Below are 7,153 nucleotides of genomic sequence, written 5' to 3'. Positions count from 1 at the left end.
ACCAGTCATGCTCTTTTATAACAGCCAAATTTATGGGAATTAACTGGGGTTCCAGGAGAATTCTGTTAACTCCTTCTCAGAGCATGTCCCAATAACCTAATCACTTTTCCCTAGAACCCACTTCTTAAAGGTCCCTCTACCTCCAAACATTGCCACACTGAGCAAAAAGCTTCCAACACTACAGCTTTGGGGACACATTCAAACCAAAATCCCACCATACCAGCAGGTCTTCTATATATCTTTATATTCGCAGGAATTCTTTTCTTCTTCATATGACTTTGAGTTGCTCCCTCACATACTTTCCTCTCTGCCTGAAAGACTTCCTTTTTCATTTCTCTCAGAGCATGTCACTAGGCACAAATTCCTTCATCTCTTGTTCATCTGGCAGATATAGAATTCTTGGTTTATAGTCTCTTTGTTTCATCATTTAAAAAATATATTAGTCTCCCCTTATCTGTAGGAGATAGATTCCAAGACTCCCAGCAAATGCCTGAAACCTCAGATAGTACTGAACTTTATATACACTATGTGTTTTTCTAACCATTCATACCTATGATAAACCTTCACCTTTTCACTGAAAGGAAGAATTTTGTGGGTGCTCTTTAACATATCCTAATTATCAGTATCAATACTCTTGCAGTGTGGGAACATTATTAAGTAAAATATGGGTTACTTGGATATAAGCACCTCAATTCAGCAACATTCAATCTAACAAAGACAGCTAGTAAGTGCCTAATGAACAGGCAGCATATACAACATAGATGCACTGGACAGAGGGGTGATTTACATCCCAGGTCAGAAAAAGCAGTAGTGTGAATTTTCTTCACTCAAAGTGGCATGCAATCTGAAATGTATAAACTGTTTACTTTTAGAATTCTCCATTTAATATTCTTAGACCTCTGTTGACTGTAGGTAACCGAAGCCATCAAAGTAAAACCACAGGGTCAAAGGAGAACTATAACATCCCTGTCCCTCTGAATTCCATGATTTCTTTTATATATATAGTTGTCAATGGCCATTTATTTTATTTACTTATATGCATTGCTGAGACTTGAACCCAGTGCCACACACATGCTAGACAAGCACTCTACCACTGAGCCACCACCCTAGCCCTCTTTAAAAAAAAAAAAAAAAATATATATATATATATATATATATATATTGTAGATAGACACAATACCTTTTCTTTTCTTTCTTTTTCTTTTTTTTTAATGAAGAACTGAAGATTGAACCTACTGCCTCACACATGCTAGGCGAGCACTCTACCAATGAGCCACAACCCCAGTGCTGGATTCCATGATTTCTAATGAAGATTTTGCTCTTAATCTCTTACACATGAAGATTAATCTCTCTTGCTTCTTCGAGATTTTCTCTTGTCTTTTGACAATCTGATTGTAACACGTCTTGACATGATTATTATTGCATTTATCTTTTTTTGAGTTTATTGAATTTCTTGAATATTTTGGTTCATGGAGCTTTTTAATTTTTTTTAATGAAATTCAAACCATTATTTCTTCCAATTTTTTTCTGACCCTTTTTCTCTCTCCTGTCTTGAATTCCAATTTTGTATGTGTTGGGATGCTTTAGTACAAAATAAATTTGTGTTCAATACAAGCACACTTTTATTTTTTAAATATGTTTTTGATCCACTGCTGATTGAATCCACAGATAAAGAACCCACTGATAGAGAAGGCTTGTTGTATTTACTATCTGGCTCCTTACAGAAAAAGTTCTTTGTGAGGATGAAAGCAAGGGGTATGCAGACATACTCTTCCATGACCCAGGCAGAACCAGCAACATGATCCTCATTAATGTCTATCACACTGGAAAGTAAACGTCATTGACATCTGAAGTACTGATGTACATCAAGTCCATCTTAAACTCTGACTGATTCTTAATATAACTTCTTTTTTAGTGAATAAAGGTGGAAGTTGCAGGAGAGCCAGTGGTAGGTATGTTTTCCCTCTCCACTTACAGCCTGGCCCATTTTATTTCCAGGTAAACAAACCCTGCAAGGGCTTTGGAGTGAGATTAACCCAGTGATTCTGACCATCCGCGAGGCTTGGGAATTTCCACTTTAATTTATTCAGGAAATCTCTCAACAAAACAATTTATTTAACATATTCTTTCATAGAATAAGTCTTCCTTAAAGCAAAAGAGAAGTTGGCCTTTTCAGGGGAGGAGGAATGTGTTATATTCTAGAGAAGAACAACGAGGCTGAGAAACTTCAAATGATTTTCTGGGGTTCCCGCTCCTGGGGGGCGACAATCGCCAAGGTGGCGGCCACTGCATCTCGTCCCATCTCCGCAGTCCTAGGCATCATGGTGTCGAAGGGCCCCGAACCTACAACCCGCCAGGGCCCGTTGGCTGCCGGTCGCCGGCGTGGAGCACGGTACTCCGCCACATTCTGTATGAGAACTGGTAGCTGGTGTGAGTGGCGGGGTCTTTCGACCTCCTGAAGATCCCCTTCGCAGAGAGTGATGGATTGAACTGAGACCAAAATATAAAAGAATTTTACATCGATGGCCTACCATTTGGAAACTTGATGGACTGCGGGAAGTTTATCAAGGAGTAACTCCAAACGTATGGGGTGCTGGCTTATCCTGGGGACTCTACTTTTTCTTTTACAATGCTATTAAATCATATAAAACAGAAGGAAGAGCTGTAATGTGAGAGGCAACAGAATACTTCATCTCAGCTGCTGAAGCTGAAGCCCTGACCTCTGCATTGCAAACCCATCATGGGTAACAAAAACTCGCCTTATATTACACTATGAAGGTGTTGTTAATTCCTCACAGCGACAATATAAAGGAACATTTCATGCACTTGTGAAAATACACAAGTAAGAAGGTGTGCGTAGATTATATAAGGGATTTATTTGGAATATCACATGGTGCCCTTCAGTTTATGGCATATGAATTGCTAAAGCTGAAGTACAATCAGCACAATAATCAATAGATGACCGCAAGCCCAATTGAGCACACTAGGATCCATATCTGTGGCAGCACTACCCAAAATATTTGATGTAGTAGCAACATACCCATATCAAGTTGTGAGAGCCCTTTTTCAGGATCAACACGTTTTGAAGTGGTGTAATGGATGTAATTGGCAAGTCATGGAGGAAAGATGGCAGAGGGGGATTTTACAAAGAAATTGCCCCCAGTTTCATTAAAGTCACTCCAGCCTGCTGTATTAACTTTGTGGTGTATGAAAATGTCTCATATTTTTTACTTGGCCTTAGAGACAAGAAAGTAAGCTAAAAAAATAAATAAATAAATAAATAAAAAGGGGGATAATTCTGGTATATTTGTCCAAGAGAGCAACAAGCTCCTTTATGTTTGAGACATAAAACTTAGAAGAGTGCTACACAGCAAAATGACTCATAAACATAATTTGTTTTTAATCTCTAGAAGTCCAAGAGCTGCTAACTCCTCACAGTGTTTTCTGCTTTTTGTGTTTTCCATATGTTTGAGACCTGGCTACCTCTGCCTGTCATGGCTGGCATCAACATGTTAAAACTGACACCAAGTGTAGAGTTTCAGACATTTCTCCAGTTCATTGTTCAAGTAGAAACTAATTTGCAACATTTGCTAAATGGATTAGAGAAATGTGCTGCTTTTTCTGAACTTGTTTGACTGGATTGACTTTAAAATCCACCTTGTGCAATAGCAAGAAAACAGCTTTTAAAATAATGTTGTTTGTTAAGAGCAAATTAAACTTTAAGAATTTACTGAATAAGTTACTAGCCAAATCCAGATCATTTTGAATGGGGATATTTTACCAGGTTCTCATACCAGATATTTTAGTGAGAAAAGTCCCCCGCAATGCACTTTAGTTTTAATTCATTTGGAACACACTAACTGTAGAAATTTGAGGAATTGTGTAATTCTCTGAGAAATATCTAACATCCTTTATCACTTCATTGCTCAATTTCCCCCCCAGTGGCACTTCCATAATTTAAAATGTAATCTTGGACTTGGTTCTTGGTTTTGGGCATAAATACTTAATGTAGTTTAAACTTGTAAAATCTGAACTTCTAGGATCTGGCTATGACAGTTATTATTTAATATCTATATTTATGAATCACTTATGAGAGATGCTCAGTAAACTGCCTATTACAGATGCTGGAGTGTTTGGGATATATTTGTTAACAAACTCAACAGAAAAGAGAAATTTTAACTTTCTATTTTAATTTACAGATTTATAGATCCAGTTCACAAATAAATGATTATTCTACATTAGTTGCTCAAATTCACATTGAAATACAAATTACATTAATGGCTATTATTGATTTTACTTGTTAAAGTCATTATAAGTATCTGTAAGTAAAAAGGCCTGCCACAAAAGGTTGAAAGAATAATATAATATTTTATTTATCATAAACATCAATGTGTACTGTTGCACTACCATCTACTTGTTGTAAATAAAACATTATGGTTTAAAAAAAAAATAAATTATTTTCAGAAGACCACAAAGTCAAGAGGAAAGAAAGAAGATGAATGCTGACTTTCTTACTCTCAATTCAGGGGTTTTTGTTTTTGTTTTTTTTGGTTTGCTTGTTTGATGTTTTTCCTGTTGTTTCATGAGTCCCTAGAAAATTATCACAAACTGTGATTCAATTAAATGTGAGTTAACATGTTTTTACTACATTAAGAATTATCTGGTCATCATGTGTATTGAACAATTTACATCAAGAATAAACCTTCACGCCCCACGAGGTGGCGCTCAACTTTAATCCCAGAGGCTCCAGAGGCTGAGGCTGGAGGACATTGAACTTGTTTGCCTGGATTGATTTTGAAATTGACCTTTGTGCAATAGCACAGTTCAAAGCCAGCCTCAGCAAAAGCAAGGCACTAAGCAACTCAGTGAGACCCTGTCTCTAAATAAAATACAAAATAGGGCTGGGGGGGGGGGGGGGGAGGAGGAGGAGGAGGAGGAGGAGGAGGAGGAGGAGGAGGAGGAGGAGGAGGAGGAGGAGGAGGAGGTCCTCTTCAATACTAAATTCACATTTTCTGTTGAGGACATTAATGACAAAGTCTGCATTGCCCTCTACTGGATGACTTTTGTTTATGGCTCAATAGGTGTGGCCAAAATGGCTCAAATGAAATTTTGGATATTTGTTCTTAATTTCAACGAAGGATGGATGGAAACTAGGACATCTTCTCTGTCTTGATATTCACCCAGATCTATTCATCTTGTTGAGTAAAATGTTTCTATTCCAAGAGATGCCATGATTTTCTAGTTTTGAAAAATATAATTTGGAAAAGGAAATTCCATTGTCTTAAAAAAAAAAGAAGAATGTAGTGTGAGACCTATGACATTAAAACATACCAAATAGTTTTGCCTTTACAAAATGTCAGAGTTTATTGAATAACCATGATTTCACAAGCTGCATTCTTTTCATTGGTTGTAACTCATTGAGTACTCAAGGGTCACCTGGTAGTCACCTTTTAATCTTTTTCTTGGTAGAGGAGAAAAAAGTATGGCCTGATGTCCCAAAGAATATTGCCTGACACCTTGGCTCCTGACACTATCAGTGGATTGTTGTACAATTCTGTACAAAGGGCATATGAAATAATAACAGAAAAGGAACCACTTGAGAAATATCCAATTGCTGACTTAGTCATAAAAGTATTTAAAACCTTGATAAAATTACTTAGGTGAGTTTTTCTTTCTCATGTAAATGGCCACTTACAGAGTAGAGAATTGGGGCTTGGGTTGTTTGTGGTCAAAATTTATAAAGTAATGAATCCTTCAGATGAAAGGCTAGACAACAAGAACAAATATTATTTCCCTTATCTGTTTCCTCAATTCACAATGGAAGTGGTAGGAAAGTCTCAAGATGAAGGCTGTCTATCTGGTTTTAAAACTATCATCTGAGACATTAGCATCAATTTCAGTCACATAGAGGCATACTACTCTTCTGCTTCCTAACATGACTATTTTCATGAAATGTGTACACAAATATTTGTGATTTTTGGATTCATGTTTTCTTCTCTTTTTGGAATTTCTTGAAATTTTCTGGGCAAAGAACAAAGAAGATTGCTCAGTGCTCTTGCAGCATATTATTAAGCTTAACTTTGTATTGACTAGGTCATTTTACAACTCTGTAGAGGTAGAGTTGTACTTATAGTTTCTTATCTGATATACATACCAGTAATTTCTATTTGGTGGAAGAGATAATGTAATGTAGTAGGTTAGAGTTTTAACCCTATTCAACATTAATCACTTTTGAATAAACCCAGAAATTTTATGCTAACACCTTCAAAAATAGTTTAAGTTCTTTCAACAGTTTTTGAAACAAGCTAGATATCCATTGGGGGAAGAAGAAAAAAGTTTCCCTCCATGAAAGTCAATGTGAAAACTATGGAGAGAATAAACAGACAATCTACAAATCAGGAAAAAAAATATTTGCAAACTGTATATTCTCCAAATTAAAAATCAAATGTAATACTAAATAAAAATGCACATCCCAATTAGAAAATAGGTCATCACTGTGGACAGGCTTCTCATAGAAAAAAAGAAATAAGCACCTGGAAAGATATTCAACATCATCAGCTATCAGGGAAATTAAATTAGAACCTCAAGAGATGTCACTCTCAGGATGGTGAAAATGAAAAATGACACCACCAAGTGCTGGGGAGGAACACAGAGAAACTCAGTAGTCACTGGAAGTTTCTTTTACAACTGAACATGAAAACACCAAGTGACCCAGAATTGCACTCTCTCGGTCATTTATCCCAGAGAAGTGAACTTGTGTCCAACCAAGTTGTATGTCAATGTTCATAACAGTTTCATGTACAAATGAAGCAGCTCAGTACACGGGTGTGTGGCTGATTGGGATACAACTCAGCACTAAAAAGAAAAAAAACTATTGATACATGCAGCAACCTTGATGGGTCTCCAGGGAATTATGCTGTGTGTGGAAAAGAGCCAATCCTGCAAGGTTGCCTACTGTCTACCTATTTAACATTTCAATGTTAACATTAGACATGCCAATATTTAACATATTTTTACATCTTGACGTTTTTTATCCCTTTTATTTAATATTCTATATTTTCAATTACTTAATGTATTTAACATAAAGTTTCAGAAATGGAGACCAGTCAGTGGTTTCCATAGTTTGGAACTAGAGTGGGAGGGTGGGACAAGG

At 36.6% G+C, this 7,153-nt stretch overlaps 1 pseudogene; it reads left to right on the top strand.

The window, feature by feature from the left end:
• The first annotated feature begins 2,186 nt into the window (after positions 1 to 2,186).
• On the top strand, positions 2,187 to 3,260 carry LOC114088107 (solute carrier family 25 member 32 pseudogene; annotated as a pseudogene).
• Positions 3,261 to 7,153: the final 3,893 nt, after the last annotated feature.

The sequence above is a fragment of the Marmota flaviventris genome, chromosome 2 (genome assembly GCF_047511675.1).
Source record: "Marmota flaviventris isolate mMarFla1 chromosome 2, mMarFla1.hap1, whole genome shotgun sequence".
In the NCBI taxonomy this organism is placed as follows: Eukaryota; Metazoa; Chordata; class Mammalia; order Rodentia; family Sciuridae; genus Marmota; species Marmota flaviventris.
Note: the sequence above shows the minus strand (reverse complement) of the source record. Positions and strands in the feature narration are given on the sequence as shown.